Genomic DNA, 25,993 nt, shown 5'->3' with positions numbered 1-25,993 from the left:
TTTTCTTTTGGGAAGCTTGATCAACAAGGGCATTCCCTTGTGCTAAAGCTCCAGGGAGCATGGAGTGAGCTTGAGTATATCCTATAAAACATGGAGCTCTATGTTGACATACAACTCTTTGAAGAAGGAGGAAGTGCTGAAATAGTTCATCAGCATTTGTCCCTAAGACCGCAGTCTTTATAGCGGAAACACCATAAGTAAATATTTGCTGTCTGTATATAGATTAAAGGGGGAATATGGGAAATGCTGAAACGCCATGATAATGGCATATAATTCTAGTATTTGAACTGATTTTAAGTTGACAGTTTCAGTATAAAGTTGTCCATCGATTTTCAAGAGCAATTTGCCATTTAGTGGAAGTTTCCCAGAACCATTGCTGTTGATCCTTTGAAAAAAGGAACAACAATAATTTTGAGGCTCAAAACCTATAAGCTGTAAGGGATGCCTATGCCCCTTGATAATCCAAGAGGCAACAAGATCAAAATGTGGAAGTGTATTCCATGGGCTATTAGATGGTTCAATGTGCCCAAGCTGTAGCTGCTCTTGTACCAATTGAGCAGCTGCCCAAAGTTTCTCCTGAAAAAGGGGCCATTGGTCTACCCATGCAGGATTATCCGATTTCCAAGTAATTGTGTCTGCACACTGAATTGCTTAGGTAGCAGGAGCTACCAAGGCCCCTATGCTAAATTTTGATATCCTAATCCACACCTTCTGGTATTGGGTGCCACTTCTATGGGGGTGAGAATTCCTCGCTGTTCTTTCCCTAGTCCCTTAGTGGGCAAAAATCCCTGATCAAGCATCTGAGTACTGACTAAACCATTAGGACTGACAAGCAATGCTCCCGTATTTTTCAAAACATCTTTACCCCACAAATTAACTGGCCATCCTGGGAGCACATAAAGTTTAAAAAATCCAGAATGACTTTCTTAATCTTCCCAATTTAGAAAACTAGAACTTTGTTGAGGGGATTTACTCTGCCCTATACCTTGTAATTCTGTGGTTGCTGCATGAGTGGGCCAGGAAGGAGGCCAATGTAGCTTAGCAATAACAGATACATCAGCTCCAGTATCTAAAAGTCCTTTAAATTTATGCTCATGTATCGTTAGTTCCATTTCAGGGCGTTCCTGACCTATTTTTTTTTTAAATCCAATTGGCAAAATCAGAGGAGCCAAATCACCAATTTTCTTGGGGACCCTTTTGCAGGATGTGGCCTGAGAAGCAGAATTAGCATCCTTATACTATTCTTCCAACTGCCTGAATTAGCTGTGAGACAAATTCTTTTATATTTTTTATTAATTTTAATGAGGTGACTGATAAATTTCTCTTCTGTCACCTTCTAACTGGTTTTCTTTGTGCCCCTCCCCTCCCCCAAACCCTCCCTCTCCTCCCCCCACCCTGTAACCCCAACACTGTTGTCCATGTCTCTGAGTCTCATTTTTATGTCCCACCTATGTATAGAATCATATAGTTCTTAGTTTTTTCTGATTTACTTATTTCCCTCAGTATAATGTTATCAAGGTCCATCCATGTTGTTGTAAATGATCTGATGTCATCATTTCTTATGGCTGAGTAGTATTCCATACTATATATATACCAAACTTTTTAATCCACTCGTCCTCTGACGGACACATGGGCTGTTTCCAGATCATTGCTATTGTGACCAATGCTGCCAGAAACATGGGGGTGCATTTCTCCTTTTCAAACAGTGCTATGGTGTTCTTGGGGTATATTCCTAACAGTGGTATAACTGGGTCAAAAGGCAGTTCGATTTTTAATTTCTTGAGGAATCTCCATACTGTTTTCCACAGTGGCTGCACCAGTCTGCATTCCCACCAGCAGTGCAGGAGGGTTCCCTTTTCTCCACATCCTCGCCAGCACTTATTCAGTGTTGTTTTGTTGATGAGCGCCATTCTGACTGGTGTGAGGTGATATCTCATTGTGGTTTTAATTTGCATTTCTCTAATCATTAGTGATGTTGAGCATTTTTTCATATGCCTATTGGCCATCTGTATGTCCTCTTTGGAGAAGTGTGTATTCATCTCTTTTGCCCATTTTTGGATTGGATTGTTTGTCTTCCTGGTATTAAGTTTTACAAGTTCTTCATAAATTTTGGTTATTAACCCCTTATCAGACGCAATGTCAAATATATTCTCCCATTGTGTAGTTTGTCTTTTTATTCTGTTCTTATTGTCTTTAGCTGTGCAGAAGCTTTTTAGTTTGATAAAGTCCCATTTGTTTATCCTGTCTTTTATTTCACTTGCCTGTGGAGACAAATCGGCAAATATATTGCTGCGAGAGATGTCAGAGAGATTACTGCCTATGTTTTCTTCTAAGATGCTTATGGTTTTATGGCTTACATTTAAGTCTTTTATCCATTTTGAGTTTATTTTTGTGAGTGGTGTAAGTTGGTGGTCTAGTTTCATTTTTTTGCAGGTAGCTGTCCAATTTTCCCAACACCATTTGTTGAAGAGGCTGTCTTTACTCCATTGTATGCTCTTACCTCTTTTGTCAAATATCAGTTGTCCATAAAAGTGTGGGTTTATTTCTGGGTTCTCAGTTCTGTTCCATTGATCTAGATGCCTGTTCTTATGCTAGTACCATGCTGTTTTGAGTACAATGGCCTTATAATATAACTTGATATGGGGAAGTGTGATACGTCCCACTTTATTCTTCCTTTTCAGAATTGCTGAGGCTATTCATATTCTTTTTTGGTTCCATATAAATTTTTGGAATATGTGTTCTATATTTTTGAAGTAAGTCATTGGTATTTTAATTGATATTGCATTGAATTTTTAAATTACTTTGGGTAATATAGACATTTTAATGATGTTTATTCTTCCTAACCATGAGCACGGTATATTCCTCCACTTGTTTTTATCTTCCCTGATTTCTCTTATTAATGTTTTATAATTTTCTGAGTACAAGTCTTTAATCTCTCTGGATAAATTTATTCCTAGGTACTTTATTTTTTTGGTTGCAATGGTAAAGGGGACTGATTCCTTGATTTCTCTTTCTGACAGTTGATTGTAAGTGTATAAAAATGCCTCTGATTTCTGAGTATTGATTTTATATCCTGCCACCTTGCTGAATTCATTTATCAGGTCTAGTAGTTTTTTGACTGCGACTTTAGGATTTTCTATATACAATATCATATCATCTGCAAATAATGATAGTTTTAATTCTTCTTTTCCAATTTGGATGCCTTTTATTTCTTTTTCTTGGATTGCTGTGGCTAGGAATTCCAGAACTATGTTGAATAAGAGTGGTGAAAGGGGGCACCCCTGCCTTGTTCCTGATCTTAAGGGGATTGCTTTTAATTTTTGCCCATTGAGTATGATGTTGGCTGTGGGTTTGTCATAGATGGCCTTTATCATGTTGAGGTATGTTCCCTGTATTCCCACTTTGCTGAGAGTTTTGATCATGAATGGGTGCTGGATTTTATCAAATCCTTTTTCTGCATCTATTAAAATTATCATGTGGTTTTTCTCCTTTCTTTTGTTTATGTGATGAATCACATTGATTGATTTGTGAATATTGTACCACCTTTGCCTCCCCGGAATAAATCCCACTTGATCCTGGTGTCTGATTTTTTTCATATATTGCTGGAACCGGTTTGCTAATATTTTGTTGAGGATTTTTGCATCTAAATTCATCAGGGATATTGGCCTATAATTTTTTTGTGTGTGTTTGTTGTCTTTGCCTGGTTTTGGAATCAGAATTATGCACGCCTCATAAAAGGAGCTTGGAAGTCTTCCTTCCTCTTGAACTTTTTGAAATAGCTTGAGAAGGTAGGAGTCAGTTCTTCTTTGAATATTTGGTAGAATTCACTTGTGAAGCCATCAGGCCCAGGACTTTTCTTTTTTGGGAGTTTTTTGATAACTGTTTCAATGTCATTTGTTGTAATTGATCTGTTTAGGTTTTCTGATTCTTCCAGATTGATTTTTGGAAGATTATATGTTTCAAGGAATTTGTCCATTTTATCTAGGTTGTCTAGTTTTTTGGCGTACAGTTCTTCATAGTATTTTCTTACAATATTTTGTATTTCTGTTGTGTCAGTTGTTATTTCTCCACTCTCATTTTTAATTTTATTTATTTGAGTCCTCTCTCTTTTTTTCTTGGTGAGTCTGGTTAAAGGTTCATCGATCTTGTTTACCTTTTCAAAGAACCAGCTCCTGGTTTCATTGATCCTCTGTATTGTTTCTTTAGCCTCTATGTCGTTTGTTTCTGCTCTGATCTTTATTATTTCCTTCCTTCTACTAGCTCTGGGCTTTACTTGCTGTTCTTTTTCTAGTTCTTTTAGATGTAGGGTCAAGTTGTTTATTTGAGCTTTTTCTAGCTTCTTGAGGTATGCCTGTAATGCTATAAACTTCCCTCTCAGGACTGCTTTTGCTGTGTCCCATAAATTTTGAGTTGATGTATGCTCATTATCGTTTGTTTCTAGGAATTTTTTTAATTTCTTCTTTGATCTCATTGTTTACCCATTCGTTATTTAATAACATGCTATTTAGTTTCCAAGTGTTTGAATATTTTTCAGTTTTTCTGTTGTGGTTGATTTCTAGTTTAATGCCATTGTGATCAGAGAAATTTCTCAATATGATTTCAATCTTCTTCTAAATTTGTTGACACCGCTTTTGTGCCCTAACATGTAGTCTATCCTAGAGAATGTACCATGAGCACTTGGAAACAGTTTCTCTTAAGCACGACAGGTGATTCTATATAGAGCTATGCACATCTCTAGTACATGACCATTCTTTCTTAAGTTCTTCAGAGGTTTAGGTGTGAAATTTTGATACCTCCAAGCACTGACACACTATTGAAAGTTTTAAAGTTTAAGTTCTCATTCAAAAACAGTTAAAGCAAGAATACAATCATGTGCACATGCTTTAGTGTATTTGATTTTAATGAGTTAGCAGCTTGACCATAGTAACTCCATTTTATTTCTTCATTCTCTCCCTTGCTATATTTACAACTTTGTATAATTTATTATAAATCAAGAGAGTTTGTGTAAAGGTGATTCTAACTTCCTGCACACCAAGTTCTCTTTTGCGTGTGGGTCTGGGCTTGGGGTAATTGGCATCCATCTCGCCACTAGGTAGTACCTCAAGTTTAACTGGTTCTACTGGTTGGCATGAGATTGGTGCTTTTCCTTTAATCTGATTTTTTCTAAAATCAAGAGCAAAATTTACTCTTTTCCTTTTTCCTTCCTATTTCCTTTCTCTCTCTTACCTCTGTCCCACACTTCCTTTGTTTATTCCTGTCCCTCCGCCAAACCAAACACTCCTAAGGACCCAAATAATCCAGGCTCTTTAGTGCGCTTCCACATGCTGTTCCCTCTTTCTGAGCATGCTCTTCTCAAGTTTTCCATTGAGTCATCCTCATTTACCTATCTAGGCTTCACCTCAACAGTGTCAGTTCTTTAAAACTTTCTCTGTAAAGTGCCTCCCTTGGCCACTGCCAGGTGGCCCACCTCTCTGCTCTGAACACATTTAGACTCTGCTGAATAACCTGTGCCATTGTCTGTTGACACACTTGTTTGTCCTCCATTAACCAGTAGTAAGTTCCTTCAGACTAGAGACTGGGCCTTTTATCTTGTTCTTTTCACCTAGCTATAATGGATGGATGGATGGATGGATGGATTGTATTTAGCTAAAAATAAGTTTCTGTTCCTCTGTCTTATAAATGAAGCACATTAGATATGCTCGCTGTCATCTTGAAGCTTTATAATTGTAAAGGAAATGTACACATGTATGTGGAGCTATGGAAGCAGGCAACATACACGGAGTTCAACCAAAGAGCAGGGCAATACGGACTACAGAGCAGCATGGCGCACAGATCCGCCCAGCAGTCAAGGAAGGTTTGGAGGATGGGGTGGTATTTGAGCTCTTCCTTGAGTTCTGTTTCCTTTCATTCTTCTTCCTGATATTATCAGGAAGGGACAAGGAATGATGAATCAGAAAGACCCCAGAAGAAAATGTTATATTTTTTATATGTCAAAAGTAGCAATTCTAGAATGTCTTCTTTACTTAGAACTTTTCCACCACTTACTAGCTATGTGACCTTAGGAAAGTTACTTGGTCACTTTAAGCAGTGGTTTTAATAAAACTGAGCTGTTGTAAGGGAAAAAAGAAAGAAAGAAAGAAAGAAAGAAAGAAAGAAAGAAAGAAAGAAAGAAAGAAAGAAAGAAAGAAAGAAAGAAAGGAGGGAGGGAGGGAGGGAGGGAGGGGGGGGAGGGAGGGAGGGAGGGAGGGAGGGAGGGAAGGAAGGAAGGAAGGAAGGACCTATGTAACATTCTTTCCATGATGGCTGGTAGTATGTAGTAAGTGCTCAATAAATATTTTCCATTATTATTGTTGTCATTATTAAAGCCCTTTACTATGATGTAAACCTAGGTTTTTAAGTTTATTTCTTCATGTGCCTTATTATGTAAAGCAAACTCCTCTGTGAAAAATAACTGCAACTAAAAGCTTTTTTTTCTTTTCTTTTCTTTTTTCTTTTACAGAGACAGAGAGAGAGAGTCAGAGAGAGGGATAGATGGAACAGATAGGAATGGAGAGAGATGAGAAGCATCAATCATCAGTTTTTCGTTGCGACACCTTAGTTCATTGATTGCTTTCTCATATGTGCCTTGACTGTGGGCCTTCAGCAGACTGAGTAACCCCTTGCTCGAGCCAGGGACCTTGGGTCCAAACTGGTGAGCTTTTGCTCAAACCATTTGAGCCTGCGCTCAAGCTGGCGACCTCAGGGTCTCGAACCTGGGTCCTTCCACATCCCAGTCCAACACTCTATCCACTGCGCCACCGCCTGGTCAGGCACTAAAAGCTTTCTTAATATTTTTTATTAGTTTGAGACATTGGCTGGTGTCTCAGTGGATACAGTGTCAGCCTGGTGTATGGATGTCCTGGGTCCAATTTCCAGTCAGGGCACACAGGAGAAGCAACCATCTGCTCCTCCTCACCTCCTTCTTCCCCTTCTCTCCCTCTTCTCCTCCTATAGCCAGTGATTCGATTGGTTCAAGGTTGGCCCTGGGCACTGAAGATAGCTCCACTGAAGCACCATCAGCCTCAGGCACTAAAAATAGTTCATTATTTGAGCATTAGCCCCAGATGGAGTTGCCAGGTAGATCCCAGTTGGGTGCATGCGGGAGTCTGCCTCACTATTTCCCCTCCTTTCACCTAAAAAATAAACAAACAAATAAATAATATATATATATGTTAGTTTGAGCAGTAAAATTTATTTTTGTACATAAAAAATGGTCAAATATCAGAAATTTTTTATAGTCCAACTTAATATATATGTATATTTCCATTTAGAATTTTATATCTTGTCTATAGATCAGACAGTTATGAAACGGAAAAATTACACATGAGAGTTTGTGGTCTCATCATCCACTAATTCAAGCAATAAAACTGTGGTTTGGCAGAGAGATTTGAGCAGTTCACTGTAGTACACCATGAAATATTGAATAGGTAAGGCCTAAAATGTGATAAGACCTTGGTACCCAGATCTGAGTGGGTTAGGTTCTAGCTTGATCATGAGCATGGTAAATGAACTCAACCCCGTGTTTTCCTGGTTTTCACAATTTACAAAACTAAAGGTTTAAGCCAGCATAGAGAATATACCTCAATAAAAGTTGATATGGTGCCCATGTTGTGCCAAGGGGACCACATTCTGTTAAGATATTCAAGCAGAAAGTATGATGAGTCATTTAGGTCAGGTCCGAGCACTGCAGGGATCTGTTTAGAAGTGGGGGCTTCAGTGGCATTTGGTTTGATTCTTAAAGGATTTGAAGAGCTTCACTGGGGGAATGGAAGGGAGTCACATTCCAGAAGGGGAAATATGAGAAGTAGGTGTAGAGGCCAGAAATGGGGTGTAGTATTGCAAGAATGACTTCCATGGAGCCATGATTGACTGCACAGGTGGGGTATGAGGAGGAAAGCAAGTAAATAAAGCCACAAGAAGTAGGAGATATTTCAAATACCTGCCTACATGAGTCACCCTTTATCCTGTGGTCATGAGGATGGGTCCTTGTAAGGTTTTTAACTAAGTTATTGAAATGATAAGAATGACAGTTAAAGAAGATTGACCTGATGATAGGTTAGGATAGTGAAATGACTACTGGTTAGGTCAACTAGTGAGTAGGAAGGCTTTTAGAGCAGTTCATTGAGAAAGTAGTAGAAACTGATCTAGGCAGGGACGTTGGTGAAGGAAACAGTCAGACAGTGGCGGAGGGAAATTGGCCGTGCTTAGGAAGTGGTGGGACTTTGCTGGGCATGAGGGAGATGTCGAAAATGCTCCAGACCCTTCCTCCCGAGTGACCGAGGCGGGGGGTGTGTGTCAGGCTCAGTCAGGAAAATCACGACCAGTCAGAACACTTGCAGCACTGAGGGGTTTCATCCACAGAAGTGAATGGCTGCAAAATGGAGGGAGGGTTCAAGGAGCAAAGGTCAGGAGCCTCTGTGAGCTGTCAAGTTCAAGCGGAGCTGTGGACCGGGCAGGAGGTGTTACTGTGGCCAGTGTTGCAGCAGCCCTCAGCCCCGAGACTGGTGCCATGCAGGGACCAAGCCCAGCCAGCTGAGGCAAAGCTGGCATTGCAGGAACAGTCTCCACCACAGCTGGCAGGGGAGGGAAACATCAGTGTCTGTCAGCCCTTAGTGTACTGTGAGCACACCTCATTAGCAGCCCCTGGGAGCCGCGTCTGCGAAGATGCAGATCCCAAGGATTCCCCACGTTGAGCCACCAGGAAGGTTGTGAGGGCCGCAGGCAGGACCAGCATGACAGGGAGGCAGGAAAGGGCAGCGTCCAGAGTCAATGTCACGGCTGCTGGTGGCAGGGACACTGAGTGGGAGCTTCTGGCAGAGCCTCGAGCTGAACATGTCCAGTAAGTCCTTGGAGTCAGAGGGGTGGACACATTCCAGAGGGACTGAGGACAAAGGAAGGTGTCATTAGGAGAAAGTTGACGTTAATTTTTGTGACATCCAGTGGTGGGATTCAGCCAGTTCACACTGGTTCGGCAGAACTGATACCTAATTTTTGTTGAGTTTGGCAAACCAGTTGTTAAAGGGCACTTGTAATCAGGGTTCTCTCTAAGGTGGGTGCCTGGGCAGCCGCCCAATTGGAAATCACAAACTTACATTCCTGACTCGTTTTTAACATTCATCTGTGCAACAGCATATTCTAAGCGCCCTTAGTAATGTTATTCCATCCATAGGTGGAAAAAATTGCAAGTGAGGATGCCAATCAAGAAGTAATATGGAAATATCTGAAATAACTGTTTTATTGTTTTTGTCAGGTATTATTTAATATTTTTTCATTAATATTTTAAAACTTTCTTATAATCTAGTTTTGTATAATCTTCTATTGTTCTTATTTAAGTATTAAATGCATGAAATAGTAAACTACCTTTCGGTATATCAGTTTTTTAGACTTAAAATGGTCATTAAGGCAGAGAACTGGTTGGTAAATATTTGAATCCCACCCCGGTGATATCTGGTAAAAAGGAGTGTGGGGAGGGAGAGGGAGACAGAGCCAGAGAGAGCCAAAGAAGTAATAGCTGGCAAAGGGCAGGATGAGGGCAAAGGGCTAGAAGAGATGGGAGAGGATAAATCCAGGAATCCAGTGATGTCCACAACAGACAGGGCTCAGAGCCCTCTGGGTACATTTCCTACCTGGCCTTGCCCGGAGATGGCCTCAGCCCGTTCATCCCCTCGGAGAGTGTGGTGTCCAAGCAAGGACTACAGGAGAGTGTCTCACAGAGTGATACTCAGCCAATATATCCAAACATAAAATCCAGAAATAAGCACCATGGAGAACACTCTACTCAATGTGGATACATAGTTATTCTTCCATATTCATGTTTCCTGCTTCAAGTAGCTCCACTTATTAACTGCTGTGTGGTAATAACAACTTCTTGTCGCGGTCTGTTGTTGCCGTCCATTCTCACCCATAAGAGGACCATTGACGTTTGATTTACTCAACTTCACTAATCAATTCCTGGCTGAAGAAAATCAGAAATATAATTTTAGAGCTCCTATTACAGCCTAACAAGAGATAGATAATTAAGTCCTGGGGACCCATGTTCTGAGCAGTTAGTGGGGGAGGGCCCTCTCCCTCTCTTTCCAGTCTGGGAGAAGTCTCCACACTTAACAATTAAACGCGTTCTTCTTCATTTGGGGGAGGCAAGGAGGACTGGAAGTTGAGTGTGCTATGTATTGTTTCTTTGACATGTGTGTAGTGTAGGACTACAGTCTACCAATGTTACAATGAAACCACCCGGATGGAAGGAAAGCAGATGTCTCTCCAATTTTCCTGTTTATATATGGAAGTGGGGGGAGGACTTCTGATAGATGAATCTGAAAATCCTAAGGCAGTACAGTTTTAGGATGAAAAAGTCAGTGTTGCCTATGTGGGTGGTGTCAGGCTAATTTCTGGTAGTTTAATCAATATAGTATATTATCACTCATTTACATTTTAAAAAACTTATCACTTGCAGAATGTGAGTGTTTATCAATGCTTAGTTCCTGGTTTTTTTCCCTTTTACAATAAATCTGAAAACTGTGCTTCTTTTTCTGGCACTTTTACATATTAAAGAAAATTTATTTTTTAAAGTTAGTTTCAATGTGTAGGTTCTTTGCCCTTTTCCTTTAAGTATGTTTCTTTCTTTATTCTTGTAGCATTGACAGGTCAAGGATAAATAGGCACTGTTTGGCCTAAGGTTACTGTACTTGCAACATCTATTTCATTGGGCAGGAATGTGCAGTAAAATTGCAGTATGAAGCTCACATTCCGCGATAAGAAATATTTGAGGACAATCGGCTTTTATTTAATGTCAGCCTTGTGGTTGAAGAATTTTGCAGTTATTGGTAGCAGTTTTATCAGAATAGTTCTTTCCTGGTAACAGATATTCTAATGTGGTTATTCTTTATTTTCTCATGGGCATCCAAGGTAAAGAAGGACATGTTCTCGATGTCAGAGGAAACCTGGATATCCCAAGTCATTGGAGTAGAAGCAGCTGTGCAATGACCATAACAGAACAGGCATTCCAGGTGGGGATACCACCTCTCGGGGGAGCATTGCCTACAGGCCCCAACCAGTGTTGTTTGAAATACACTAATAAACCATGAGTGCATCTTTTAGTGTAGGTAATTTAGTTGTAAGAGCCTTTGTAACTAGTTTTCCTAACAATGATTTAAATACTTTTCATTTGATAAAAATGTCAACACCTGTAGAAAACCAAAATGGAGTGCTCTTAGTTTCAGTGACACACAGCCAAGTATGCACTCAAAGTGTGTTTCTCATGAAGAAAACTCTAAAGCGATTTTAAACTGGAAAACAAAATCATTAGTTTCATTTGAAACTCCCTTTCCCATCCAGCTAAATACTCCTCACTTCTAAAACCAGCTCATGTCAACACTTCCAAAAAGTATGTCTTACTTAGCCTCTTGCACCCTCTCTCTGGCTCTGACCCCACCACAGGGTAGTTGCTGGGGGTCTGCCTGTCCCTCACACTGGGCAGTTTGTCCTTATTCATTCGAGTTGCTAGTTATAGCACAAAGCACATAGTAGGTGTTGAACAGATGGTTATCAAACCAAGGAACCGTTAAGTAAATGAGGAGATGAATGAAATGAGTGGATAACTGAAGGGATAATGAGTCATCTTGCAAAAAGTGTTACTGTTAAGGTTTCCACTACTGAGATTCTAATTAGATTCATCAAAATGCGCTTTTCCATCTATTGTTTTTTTGTTGTTGTTGTTGTTTTTTATATATATATATTTTTTTTTTCCATTTTTCTGAAGCTGGAAACAGGGAGAGACAGTCAGACAGACTCCCGCATGCGCCCGACCGGGATCCACCCGGCACGCCCACCAGGGGCGAAGCTCTGCCCACCAGGGGGCGATGCTCTGCCCATCCTGGGCGTCGCCATGTTGCGACCAGAGCCACTCCAGCGCCTGAGGCAGAGGCCACAGAGCCATCCCCAGCGCCCGGGCCATCTTTGCTCCAATGGAGCCTTGGCTGCGGGAGTGGAAGAGAGACAGAGAGGAAAGCGTGGCGGAGGGGTGGAGAGGCAAATGGGCGCCTCTCCTGTGTGCCCTGGCCGGGAATCAAACCCGGGTCCTCCGCACGCTAGGCCGACGCTCTACCGCTGAGCCAACTGGCCAGGGCCCATCTATTGTTTTTAACAGACTATGCCTCAAATAAAGCAAATCAATATTTACTTCACAACATCAGGAAGTTCCACCCACCAGGATAGCTTGATACCTACTGTGAGAGGTGGGTGATATAAACAGCCCTTAGATTTACAGTGGGGCCCCTAATGAGCTTACACAGTAGGTATAGAATCAGGATACTTCTACTAGAAATTGTTGTATACTATTTCAGAGAGACAGGTAGTATGTAAGTGTTTGGGGAGAATGTGAGAATAAAAGTGAGATCTGCGTAGGTCAGTGTGTGAAACTATGCTTATGAAAAGTATGGATTCCTAGCCTCACTCCCAGAGATTGGATATCCAGGTCTCAGGTAGATGTGGGAATCTGACCTTTTACTGAGAACCCTCAGTGATTCCCTGGAAGTGTCCCAGGGAGAACTTGTCAGTGGACTAAGGAGAGGCTCCTGTGGGCCAGTTATCAGGGAAGTAGGAGATGGAACTTGGGCTGGACACTGAGGGATGAGTGATACTTGGATAGGGAAGGGAAGGAGATCCTCTTCCTTAGCGTAAGTGGAGGAAACATCTCTATCCAAACAGCAGATGGTCACGATGACTGACAAAATGCACTTTTATAACATTGCAGGCTAAGGTGTGTTACACCGATGCTTTTTTTTTGCTTTTAATCTAACACAGAAGCGTATTTTAAACTGACTTTTTCTTTTTTTTACCTATTTGCAGTTTTACCTGTCAAATATTGACAGGCCTATACACTTCAGGGTTTCTGAGGCTCAACCAAGCACGCCTGTGATTGCTGTATCTTGAGTCTCGATGTTTTCGAACAATGACAACTGGGTAACAGGAAGTGAAGTGTTACATGTATCCTTCCTGTGCGGAGACACCACAGCTTCCATTTTCCTGGCCAGGGGAACTTGAAAGGTTACGAAAGTTTTGTGGTCGAACAAGCTTTTCCATGTTTATATATGTTTACCATAGAACAGGTTGCATCAAAAACATGTCTATTAACTGTCATGCTGATGGATTGATTGTGTGTTCTCCAAAGCAAAGCAGACTTCGAAGGTGTTTGTTTGAAGGTTCCTCAGTCACGGGGCACACATTTGTGGACAATTCAGAGAGCTCAGAGAGACTAATTGCACAGGCTGGCAATCAATTTGGCATGGGTGAAAGAAGGGTACCATTCACCATCGAGCTGGGAGGCGGGGCAAGAGTCTTCTCACTGACAGCTCAGTCACCCAGCGGAGGTAGATAAGTGGCACCCAATGGGAAAAGGCCGACAAGACCAGCGCTCGCTCACCTTTCTGGAGTTTCAGCACTCCATCACCCAGAGGTAATGTGCAGCCACGGAGAGGCGGTCCCGTAGGAGTCCTCATTCTGACAATGCGGCTGTGGGAGACATTGTGTTCACTCTAATATGTGTGTTTTTTTCTTGCTGGGTGCTCAGAGGACTAAACTCAGCAGCTACCCTAGCAGTGATTTTGGCCATAAGACCAGTTCTAGCCAACGGCCTGTAAACCGAAGTGACAGCTCTGGAATGAGGCAGTGGAAACCCCTACAAAAATTTCCAGTCCTGCCTGACCTGTGGTGGCGCAGTGGATAAAGCGTCGACCTGGAAATGCTGAGGTCGCTGGTTCGAAACCCTGGGCTTACCTGGTCAAGGCACATATGGGAGTTGATGCTTCCTGCTTCTCCCCCCCTTCTCTCTATCTCTCTCTCCTCTCTCTCTCCCTCTCTCTCTCCTTTCTAAAATGAATAAATAAAATAAAATAAAAAAAATAAAATAAAAATTTCCAGTCCATCTTTTCCCAGCCGGTGTCGAAGGCCTCATGTTGGGAGGCATGTGTGGAAGGGGGCGCAGCCTGGTTACTTGAGTTCCATTGACAGGGAGGTCATAATGGTTATCATCCACCCAGGACAATTTTTGGAGTGAAAAGGGTGCTACTAACAATGATAGTGGAACAGTACACATTAAACCGGACTGCTCTGGGGAACCAGGACAGAGCCCCTGCCCATGCGGGACCATTGATTGCTGAGGTATGCAGTTAGTTTTTGAAGTCCCTGTGGTATTGGGGCTTTTCCCCTGAATGGAACCTATTCCATCACAATTATGATAATATAGTCAGTTAGCCTCCAAACTAGCTGTTGTCAGAAAGTTGGAGAAAGGCACCTTTAACTTTCCTGTGCTTTCTGAGAGAGGCCAGAGAAGGTGGACGCCTCTGGAAAGTGTCACCTTGATTGGCCAGTGCTCCCACAGGGCCTGTTTCCTGCCCTGCTCACTTTACCACCAAAAGATCTGTAATTCCAAAGGCATAACTTCTCAAAGAACTATCTTTAAAGCCCTAATAAAAATAAGTACCAACTCATATAACATTTTGCATTTTGCATTATCACATTCTCATTACATCTTGCTGAGGTGAGTAGAATTGGCATGATATATTCATTTTACAGATACGGAAACAGGCTTAAAGCGTAAGTGATTTGCCCCAGGTTACAGAGCAGCTAAGACTGTCTCCGCCTGCTGCACCCACGCATCTCTCGGGAGCAAGGGGCTGCAGCAGACTGACTGTGTTGTGGCCACAGAGTTAGTAGCACCCCTTTTCTGGGTTTGCTATGGTCTGCAGGGTCTGCCTGCTTAAGAGGAGCCACGCTGACACATTGTGAATCAGGTGACACAGGAGCATGGGAATTCCGGAGCAGGTCCGGTGAAGAAGGCCTGCTTGGCATCCATCCATGAGGCTGGCTGCAGTCTGTCTGTGTGGATTCTTGACACATGTCTTTGCCACTGGTGTCATTCCTTGTTCAGAAAACTTACCACTACAGTTTTATCCCAAATGTGGCCCTTCTCCTACCACCCACCCTGCCACACACAAAAATAGTGGCAGATTAACTCCAGTTACTACTGTGCAACCTTGGACAGTCTTCAGATCCAGGGTGACTGTTGGTTTGACCTCGCTAACCTTTACTCATTAAACACTTGTCAAAGCCAAAAAATATTCTTTAAGATTTGGCAAATAAGAGTCTAATTCAAGATGAGTTTGCCAGTGAGAACCATGTACATCTTATTTAGTTCTTAATTTTCTTGAAGCATGACAGAATAGAGTGTGGTCTGTTTGGTAGGTTAGAGTCATCTGATGAAGAGCCAGTTTACAACTGGGGAGAAAGTATATCACTTTCTTTTCTGAAACATATGGTGAACCTCATCTGGAGTACCTAACATCATTACCTGGCTAGATTTAAACTTTCAAAATCATGGTGCATGGTAAGAAAGAAATCTTGATTATCCTGTTCACATTTTATTTTTCCTTGACCAAGATAAAGTTATAAAATTTTCACTTAAAAAAATGGAAAAATTAGGCTCCATGTTGTAACATTAGTTTTCTAGAACAGAACAGTCTCTAATTAAAATCTAATGTGTCTTTTCTTGACATATTAAAATACTTTTGATGATTTCTATCAACAGTAGCCAATAAGAATAAATATTGAGGGCCAATAATAAATTGAGCTGTCTGTTATCTTCAGTTTCCCCAACCTTTGATATGAGCCATAGAGGTCTAGTCCCCAAATAATACATTTATATTCAAAGGAGTTGTCTTGACAATTTAAAGTTCTTTTTGGGCAGCAGTAGACTCAAAGGACATTTGTGCTTCAGACTACGCAAGAAAATGAAATTAGAAGACAGACTGAACCTGGTTTTATTTGTGAAAATTCTTTTTTGAAGAATTTTATCAGGAAATATTACATTTAGAAATTAAATAGATGAGCTTGGAAGACTGGATGTGGATGATTATTTATTAACTGTTTTTATTAGTAACATTAATAATCACTTTAATTAAAACTATGACATTCATTAAAAACCTGACTCCACTGAGGGAAGTAACTCATTTTGTGGCATCTTGTAGATTCTGGACTATTGTGCCAGCCCTGCAGGGTGTCACCGAGAACAGTGACAGCCAGTGAGGTGTGCCTCTCCTTTCTGCAGTCACTGGCATGCACAGGGTTCTCTCTCTCTCTCTTTCTCTCTCTCCTGCCTTTCCATCCCCCCTCCCTCCCTTCCTCTCTCTCTCTCTTACTCTACAAATGCATGAATCCATAAATGAAATTTTGTCTTATGCCACTGTTGAGCAAAAGACTCGAGATCTGCTTGTTAACATTCAGGGGATTCCCTTGAAGTCCATGTAGAAAATGGGACTTGTGTGACTACATCTCTCTGCTTCCCAGCCTGCTTCGAATCTGCTTATCTTTGTGCAGTGGGCTCCTCTTGCCAGATCAGCACAAGCCTGACTCGGAGAAAATTTATGTCGCGTTCTCCTCACATACAGATGGCCCTGGAGAGAATATAATGCAATAATTCAAATTGGAGTAGCACCTTTCGATCTGTTTATGAATGGTGTGGCATCCCCATGAGTAAATTAGAGCCCTGTAGTTTCTGGGCAATGGTATTATTGCAAAATTTGTGCTGAATTAAAAATATATATCATCTAGGAAAGAAATAAGAAATTCCAGCCCTTCGACATTTATCCAGAGTGACTTTCAGTGCCAGTGCAGTTTTCAGTTATCTTCTATGTCGATTTACGGTTCCTGACTTGCAGCCGGGATCAGCAGAGACTGCGGGAAGAACAGCAAAGCCACAGCTGGCCTGGGGATGGCCCTGCTTACGTGCTCAGATGTGCTAGTTCTAAGTCAGCAAACTCATCTTACAAGGAAGTAAGTGGGTGCAGTAGGACAGAACCCAGTTCTCAACCAGCAAAGTTTCCATGTGAACAGTTTCCTCATGGCATGGAAAATGAGTTGGCTTTTCTTTTCACTCCCAAACTTTTGAGAAAAGCCCTGCATGGCAATTAAAATTGGAAGGTAGGAGGGGGCTGTTCAGGGGAGCAATGGAAGTAGAATGCGAACAATACATTTAAAAGCAAATGATATAAGAGGCCATGCAAAATATGGTCTTCATTAAGGTGTCCCCTCCTGTGTCCCCCAGCAATGGAGCAGTGGGCTGCCTGGTGGTGGGAAAGGGTGTCCAAGCTAGAGATTGAGTCTAGAACCCTGGACTCCTTAGGGCATTGCTCTAACCATCTAAGCTATTATACTGCGAATGAAGCATGTGCACTGTCTATTTGATGTGACAAAAAGAGCAGGGAGTTATTTCTGGAAGATATTTGGTTTGTTTACTAGTGACTGGGAGCCCTGCATCTTAGCCCGGGTTTCACAGCTTAAGACTCAGCCCTTCCTGTCTGCTGGCATCTCTCACTTGTCACTCCTTTTCTCTGACCATGCAGCTCTATGGGGAAATGAAAATGTAAGGAGCCAGGGAATGGATGAGAGAGGAAACTATTAGGTTCATTTATTCATTCAAAAGTAATTTAGCACCTGCCTACCCAAGAACAGAAGCTGTGCTTAGTTGCTAGAGATAAAATAATCAAGGCAGAGTCACTGCCCTCAGGGAAATTAGAGATCGTTAATAAGGTGCTACGATGCTAGGACAGGGAGAAGTTGAGCGTGCTAAGAAAGCACAAATGGAGGGCTTCTCCATTAGGCAAAGAAGAGGTCGAGCCTTGACTCCATGTTTCTGTGGCTTTTGGGCGCACTGGAGAGTACCCTAGGGCTGACATATTTTCCTATGAATAGCTAGTATTAAATACCTCAATGCGTAATTATTTGAGTTCTAGGTTATAACAAAAGCTATACAAAAATAAAGGATGTAATGGATGTGAAGATTCATCATTGTGCCACTGTGCATGTGAACCTACTTTGGGGTTTAGAAGAAATAGTGTAATAGAGAAAAGAGATTAATTCAGGTACAGAGCATTTGCAGCTAACATTCCATTGATTGAGATGTTGACACAGGATAACTATGTCAGAAAACATTAAGACACAGCTAAGTAAACGCTAGCATGGTTTATAGGTTTGATTGCATGCTACTGTAGCACAGTAGAAAAAGACTGTGCAGCCTGGTAATGACATAAGAAGAGGCATATAGATCAATGGAACAGAACAGAGAACCCAGAAATAAACTCACACCTTTATGAACAATTGAGAGTTGACAAGGGTGGTGATAGTATACAATGGAGTAAAGACAGTCTCTTTAACAAATGGTGTTGGGAAAATTGGTCAGCTACCTGCAAAAAAATGAAACTAGACCACCAACTTACACCATTCACAAAAATAAACTCAAAATGGATAAAAGACTTAAATGTAAGTCATGAAACCATAAGCATCCTTGAGGAAAACATAGGCAATAAGCTCTCCGACATCACTTGCAGCAATATATTTGGTGATTTATCTCCACGGGCAAGTGAAATAAAAGATAGGATAAACAAATGGGACTATATCAAACTAAAAAGCTTTTCCACAGCTAAAGACAATATGAATAAAATAAAAAGGCAAACCACACAATGGAGAACATATTCGACAATACATCTGATAAGGGGTTAATAACCAAAATTTATGAAGAACTTGTAAAACTCAACACCAGAAAGATAAAAAGTCCAATTAAAAAATGGGCAAAAGAGATGAATAGACACTTCTCCAAAGAGGACATACAGATGGCCAATAGGCATATGGAAAAAATGCTCAACATCACTAATCATTAGAGAAATGCAAATTATGAGATATCACCTCACACCAGTAAGAATAGCGCTCATCGACAAAACAACACAGAGTAAGTGCTGGTGAGGATGTGGAGAAAAGGGAACCCTCCTGCACTGCTGGTGGGAATGCAGACTGGTGCAGCCACTGTGGAAAACAGTATGGAGATTCCTCAAAAAATTAAAAATCAAACTGCGCCCCCATGTTTGGCAGCATTGTTCACAATAGCCAAAATCTGGAAACAGCCTAAGTGTCCATCAGTGGACGAGTGGATTAAAAATCAGTGATACATATACACAATGGAATACTATGGGGCCATGAAAAAGAAGGAAATATTATTTTTTGCTACAATGTGGATGGAACTGGAAACTATTATGTGAACTGAAATAAGCCAGGCAGAGAAAGAAAAATATCACACCACCTCACTCATATGAGGAATCTGACAAACAATATGAACTGAGGAGCGGAATAGAGACAGAGGAGGGATCAAAGGATCCAGAAGGAAAGCGGACAGAGGGAAGGGGGATGATAGGCTGATAGGATGGGACGAGAGCAGACAAGCAAATCCTGGAGGGAAGGGGGGAGGATATTACGGGGAGGGAGACGGGGGATGTACTGGGGAACACGGGTGACATTAGAATCTATGTAAACACAATAAATTAATTAAAAAAAGGAAAAAGACTATGGGTTTTTGAGTCAAATACTGATTCCAATATAACACTGTTACAAAGAGTATGACCTTGAATGAGTTCTTTATTCTCATGCATCCTCAATTTCTTCATTTTTAATTAAAAAAAATGAGTAAGTGATGACATATGTAAATAAATAAAAATGGAAATGCAGCTAGTAGTGCTCACTCTATGGACATAGAATGATTAAATCAGGCAGTGCTGGATTGGTGTAACAAAGTAATATATAAGTATACATATTTAAAATCTATACAATTACCTATTTTTGTCATTCTGAATACTAGAGCCTTTCTCTAGTTTTTCTCTAGGAATTCAAAGAGTATTAAGAAAGAAATATTCAATTTTTTGCTAAAATGGATTAGATAAGACACAGCCTTGGCCTGGGCTGGGTCACTCATTGGTTGGAGCATCATCCCGATACAACAAAGTTCAATCCCCAATCAGGGCATATACAGGAATCAACCAATGAATGCATGGATGGGTGGAACAGTGGATGGATGTTTCTCTCTCTATCTCTAAAAATCAATAAATATTTTTTTAAAAATATTTACTGCCTTTTGACCCAGCTATCCCACTTTTAGGAATATACCCCAAGAACACCATTAGAACTGCTCCAAAAGGAGAAATGCACCCCCATGTTTATGGCAGCATTGTTCACAATAGCAAAGATCTGGAAACAGCCCAAGTGTCCATCAGAGGACAAGTGGATTAAAAACTTTGGTACATATATACTATGGAATACTACTCAGCCATAAGAAATGATGACATCGGATCATTAAAATAACATGGATGGGCCTTGATAACATTATACAGAGTGAAATAAGTAAATCAGAAAAAACTAAGAACTATATGAATCCATACATAGATGGGACATAAAAATGAGACTCAGAGACATGGACAAGAATGTGATGGTAATGGGGGTTGGGGTGGGGGGGATGGAGCGAGGAAGGAGAGAGAGGGGGTGGGTGAAGGGGAGAGGCACAAAGAAAACCAGATAGAAGGTGATGGAAGACAATTTGAATTTGGGTGAGGGGTATGCAGTATAATCAAATGTTAAAATAATCTGGAGAAGTTTTCTCTCAACATATGTACCCTGATTTATCAATGTCACTGCATTAAATTTAATAATAATAAAATAAAATAAAAAGACAAAGCTTTGTGAACATGCTGTTGTTTTCAATTAAGTTTACTCAGATTCCTTCATGCTTCCTCCTTTAATATATGAAAGGAGGAAGTCTAAGCAAGTCTATATGGCCCAAATCATAGCTCTTTCCCAGTGTGTAGGAAAAATACTTCAGTCTACCATCATAAATGACATAAATGGACTTAGCTAAGAAACTGGAGTTGGGAAGTATGCAGACACGGTATCAGGGAAGAAATGAGAAGGCACCCGTATCCAGTGCTGGAGATAGCTAGGACAATGGAGAAACAGAAGAGGGAACTGGTGCTTCAGTTCAGATAGGGGATTGCATGGAAGAAGATGGTGTTTATACATCTGCTTCTCATTTGAGATTCTAGCAAAGGACCAAGCGTTTGTATGTAAGCGTGCACATTATGTGGGGCATGACCATGGCCATTTGATGGTCCACTGTGCTCATGCACAGAGGAGGCCTTGGGTTTTCTCTTTCCAGGCTGTCCTCATGTTATGTGTGGTTCAGAAGCCGATCAGGGAATAAAAGAGAACGCTGCTTGTACTTGAGGACAATAGGGTCCTGCAGCCTCTCATGAAAAAAAACCGTGAGAATTGTTGAGTAATGTCACTGTTTTATTATAAATGTATATGATTAACCAACAAATAACCTGTTAAATGATTTTTTAACAATATGACTCAGATCAGCTTTCAGCTAAAAGAATCCATTGTTACCAGCTTGGGTTGGGAAGAGAGGCTTCTTGTTTTGTGTTTACTTTGTCCTATTTCTGTCAAAAACGAAGTTATGCTGAACTGATTATCTGATCATAGGAGTCAAAGAATGCTTCATTCAGAGTCCGGATGACTTCCTGGTGTCATGAGGGACAACGGGCCAGGTCTGTGGAGGAAGGCAGAGCTGGGGGGAGTGCACACTGCCTTCCCTGCTTTTAGGACACATGCTCCTGAAGTAGCCTGCTATCATGGTTTCTAATGGCACTTTTCATTACTCAGTAAGTCAAGGTCTTCAGGGCCCAAATCCGTCTCCAATTGTAAAGAAATCTGATACTATCAGGCCCTGAATGATTAAGTGGCTTTCTGCCTTGAAAGAAATCTGGAAACCACTATCTTTTTTAATGTTTACTTCCAGAAAGATCTTCCTTTGGTGTCTAGGGAAACCCTCTGTGGGAGACATTAGATGAGTATACAATGACAAATACCCCAGAGATGTAGACTTTAAAAAGGAGTACGTGACACAGGTGGACCGGAGGGAGAGAATGTTGATGCAAAGCCTCATTAGTCCTTTTCTCATATGATTTTGAATATTTTTATGCATTCTTATTTAGTGTCTGATTTTCCTAACTTTAAGTTAGTGCCCTTTTAAAGCAAAAACTCTTTGTTAAGGGTTCTTTTTGTTTCCTCAAATGAGATATTCTAATAAGAATTCATTAATTAATGGCCTGACCTGTGGTGGCGCAGTGGATAAAGCGTCGGCCTGGAATGCTGAGGTCACCGGTTCAAAACCCTGGGCTTGCCTGGTCAAGGCACATATGGGAGTTGATGCTTCCTGCTCCTCCCTTCTCTCTCTCTCATTCTCTCTCTTTCTCTCTCTCTCTCATCCATCTAAAATGAATAAAGTCTTAAAAAAACCATTAAAAAAAGAATTCATTAATTAAATATGTACCTTAAAATTTTGGATCTATTTTTAATAAACTAAAATATATTTATATCTGTTAATATGAAATACACTGTTTACTTTTAAACTTGGTTTACTTTTTTCTGACTTCTATAGGTTTTTTTTAATTTTTTTTATTTATTTACTTCTTTAGATTTTATTTATTCATTTTTATTAGAGAGAGAGGGGGGAGAGAGAGAGAGAGGGAGAGATAAAGAGAGAACAGGGGGAGGAGCAGGAAGCATCAACTCCCATATGTGCCTTGACCAGGCAAGCCCAGGGTTTTGAACCGGCGACCTCAGTATTCCAGGTCATTCCAGGTCGACGCTTTATCCACTGTACCACCACAGGTCAGGCCGACTTCTATAGGTTTTAAAATTTTTAAAATAGTTTATTTAATATGCTTTAGAAATTATATTTCACTAAGTATAATTTTGGCCTATATATTTTTAGTGATAACAGCTACTTTTCCAGTAGTTAGGGGAAGAAAGGATTTAGACTCAAGTTGGATAACAGGGAAGGAAAAGAAAGAATTGAAACACATTACTTAAGGTCAGTGTTTCACAATAAATGGCACCAATCAGCAGCTTATATTAAACAAAAAAATTCCCTGCCCACGCCTGACCTGGAGAAAGGAATTGACTGATTTTTAGTCATGTTTGGGAACCAGATGGTAGAATTATGCTGCATGCTGACTGGCCATGCAAAGCACCTGCCCCAGCGAGCAAAGTAGTAAAGTACAATTGTCATTGGGTATTCAGGTAGCAATGGCTGATGCCTCACAGGCTTTGATTTCTCTGGAAAATAAATAGAAAAGTTTGCTAAATGAGAATTAAAAAAATGTCATTGGGAAATAAATAGTGATATATTCTCATCTGGTTCAAAATATTTTCTCTGTGACCAGATTCATAGAGGTTGTGAAAAGAAAAGGAGACAACTTAATTTTCTACCAAGTGTTGGGATCAATTCCTGCAACTCTGTTCCAAACTGTGGAAATGTAATTGGTTTAATCATAATTAATTTAATTAATCACAGTAATACTATGAGTCTGGGCTGCTTGAGATTCTGTTTCAACACTCTCTGTTCACCCCCACTTTTTCCTTTTTTTAAACTACAGAGCCAAGAAAAATTGGGGAAAGGTGAATAGATGTTTCTTTTTTTATTTTGGACCCAGCAATTTGTGCATAGATCTTTTAATTATACAGAAGAGATAATTCAGCACAATGTGCATTGTCACAGAATTATATTTTAACTTATATTTTTAAAAGGCGAGATTTTAAATTTAACTGAGTTCTAACTATTGGGCAGCCGTTGTGCCAAATGTCTGCAAATGAATGATACAAAGACTGAAATAAGAAAACACTCTAGCCTCTATGCTAGGGTGGGAAGAAAGTAGACTAATATTTAGAAAACCAGGGGTCAGTCCCTGATCTGTGGTACATAAGCTGAGTGAAACTAGTTAAGTCATTCATCACCATTATCACTCCTTTTTTTTTTTTTTTTTAGTACGAGAGAGAAAACTAAGAGAGAGGGACAGACAGACAGGAAAGAGAGAGATGAGAAGCATCAACTCATAGTTGCAGCACTTTAGTTGTTCTTCGATTACTTTCTCATATGTGCCTTGACTGGGGGACTCCAGCTGAGCCAGTGCCCCCTTGCTCAAGTCAGTGACCTTGGGCTTCAAGCCGGTGACCCAGTGCTCAAGCCAGATGAATCCGCACTCAAGCCGGAGACCTTGGGGTTTCACACCTGGGTCCTCAGCATCCCAGGTCCATGCTCTGTCCACTGTGCCACCGCCTGGTCAGGCATCATTACTTTTCTTGTTTATGACAGATTTAACATACATATAGGAAAATCCGGCCCCATTCAAGAGATTGTTTCTGTTTATATACAGTGACACAGAATATTAGAAATTGGCTCAGATAATTTTTATTTCAGAATTTGTGACTTTCCCCCCATAAACTTGGTTTGTCTCTTCCACCAGATATTAAATACTCAGGTCAGAAACAACAGCGCCACCTTTTTGGGCTCAGTATCCAATAATTGTCCACCAAAATAACTCCTAATTAGAAGTTAAGGCTCTTCTTCATTTAAAATCATTTCCCAGTATGTAAATAAGGCGTCGTGGAAAGATGCTATTGTTTTTACAGTCAGTAAACATGGTTTAATCCTAACTCCCTATTCAGTTAACCACGATCCTGTAAGTAAGCCATTCGCCCATTGTGCTGCCTCAGCTCTCATTAACCACACAGATATAATACTTTAAAAATACATTGTTGATAAATAGATAAGAGAATTCTTTGAGAAGTTAAAAGTCCTACTTAACTTTGAGTTACTATTGATAATAACATAAGATTTGTGAAAATATAGAGAACAGACTTTTTTTTTCCTGGCTGGGGGCATGAAGAGGTGCTGTGTATAAGTGTGTGGTCACGCATCATTCTCTGAGCACTCCTAATCGGTGTCCACTGTCTCACTGCGATCCTGATGGGGCCTTGTGCTGTCCCCTGGGAAGGCAGAACTTCCCCAATTGTAGTCCAGGTTTGGGCTGGACTAGTTCATCAGCAGTTTCCTCACTCTGCCACGAAGCAGTTATGTGACATATTAGGAAGTTTGGCATCTTGAACTATACTACCTTGTTTACTGTAATGGTCTTGCCATCTCAGGGAATTCATGGGCCTCATAGAGCCCTTAATTTGCCATCCTAGAAGCCTCGAGCAAGCGACAGAAGCTGGATCAGCTTGCTTTCTGTCTTAAACAATGTAGTATCATATGAGTCATCAACATACAGGCTTCAAGTTGGAACTGGAAGGGACAGCCACCTCAGGTCTGGGCCAGCGAGCACTGTGTTCATAGCGATAGTTCAGGTGTCCTGCTCTCAGGGTTCTGGTCCCCGAACCCAAGGACAGTGTTTTTCACACACAGTGTGAGTACTCATAGTGAAGGCCTGACGGAGAGTAAGTACTTAATATGTTTTAAAATAAATTAATGAAAGATTCGTAGAATAATGTGTACCAAATACTACTTTATGTATAGTTGAGGGAGACACATAAATTAGGATATGGTTCTATAGCAAATGTTTTAATTTACTTCAGAACACAAGACAGCATATATGAAATATCTGAGCACTCAAAATAGGGAACTTTTAAGTGATAGAATGAATGATTTAAAGGAGAGTAAGAATTCAAAGCCGTGGGGACCACTGAAGAAGTTCCTTATGAAGTGACACTTGATGGGGATTTTGAAAGATGGATGGGATTTGAGAGGATAAGAGGGTTCTGGCATTCCAAGCAGTAGTAACAGCACGAGACAATGTCTGGAAATGGAAATAGGTGTGTTTGTTTTACTCTTTATTTTGGGGCAATGTGGGAGGGGGGGTGGGCATTGGACATGAGTATTTAAAACAAAATAGGAGTAGACTATACAACATATGTTATAATATAACTATAGAAATCCTTGCAAATGTATGCTAAGATATGTGTAAAGATATTTATTATTCAAAAGAGCAAATATTTTGTAGGAATTTCAATTCTGTTAGTAGGGGAATGGTTAAATAACGTATGTGCAGTCACATCATGAGGCGCTGGGAAGTAGTTGGAAAGAGTAAAGTCGGCCCTTGTGTGCTGACGTAGACCACCATGGAAAGACATAACTGTATGTTAATGGTGAAAATGCTTTTATGTAATATTTGTCAACTTTGAAAATTGATTTTAAAAAATCAAAGTGGTGTTTCGGGAAGATTAATGTGGTAGCATTGTGTCA

At 40.6% G+C, this 25,993-nt stretch overlaps 1 protein-coding gene across 1 annotated transcript in view; it reads left to right on the top strand.

Moving 5' to 3' along the window:
- The window catches only part of NCKAP5 (NCK associated protein 5), a 1,041,554-nt gene that overhangs the window by 669,291 nt on the left and 346,270 nt on the right, over window positions 1-25,993 (top strand). The window lies entirely within an intron of this gene.

The sequence above is a fragment of the Saccopteryx leptura genome, chromosome 7, assembly GCF_036850995.1.
Source record: "Saccopteryx leptura isolate mSacLep1 chromosome 7, mSacLep1_pri_phased_curated, whole genome shotgun sequence".
Classification (NCBI taxonomy): Eukaryota; Metazoa; Chordata; class Mammalia; order Chiroptera; family Emballonuridae; genus Saccopteryx; species Saccopteryx leptura.
The sequence above is the reverse complement of the archived record's forward strand: the minus strand, read 5'-3'. Positions and strand labels throughout refer to the sequence as shown.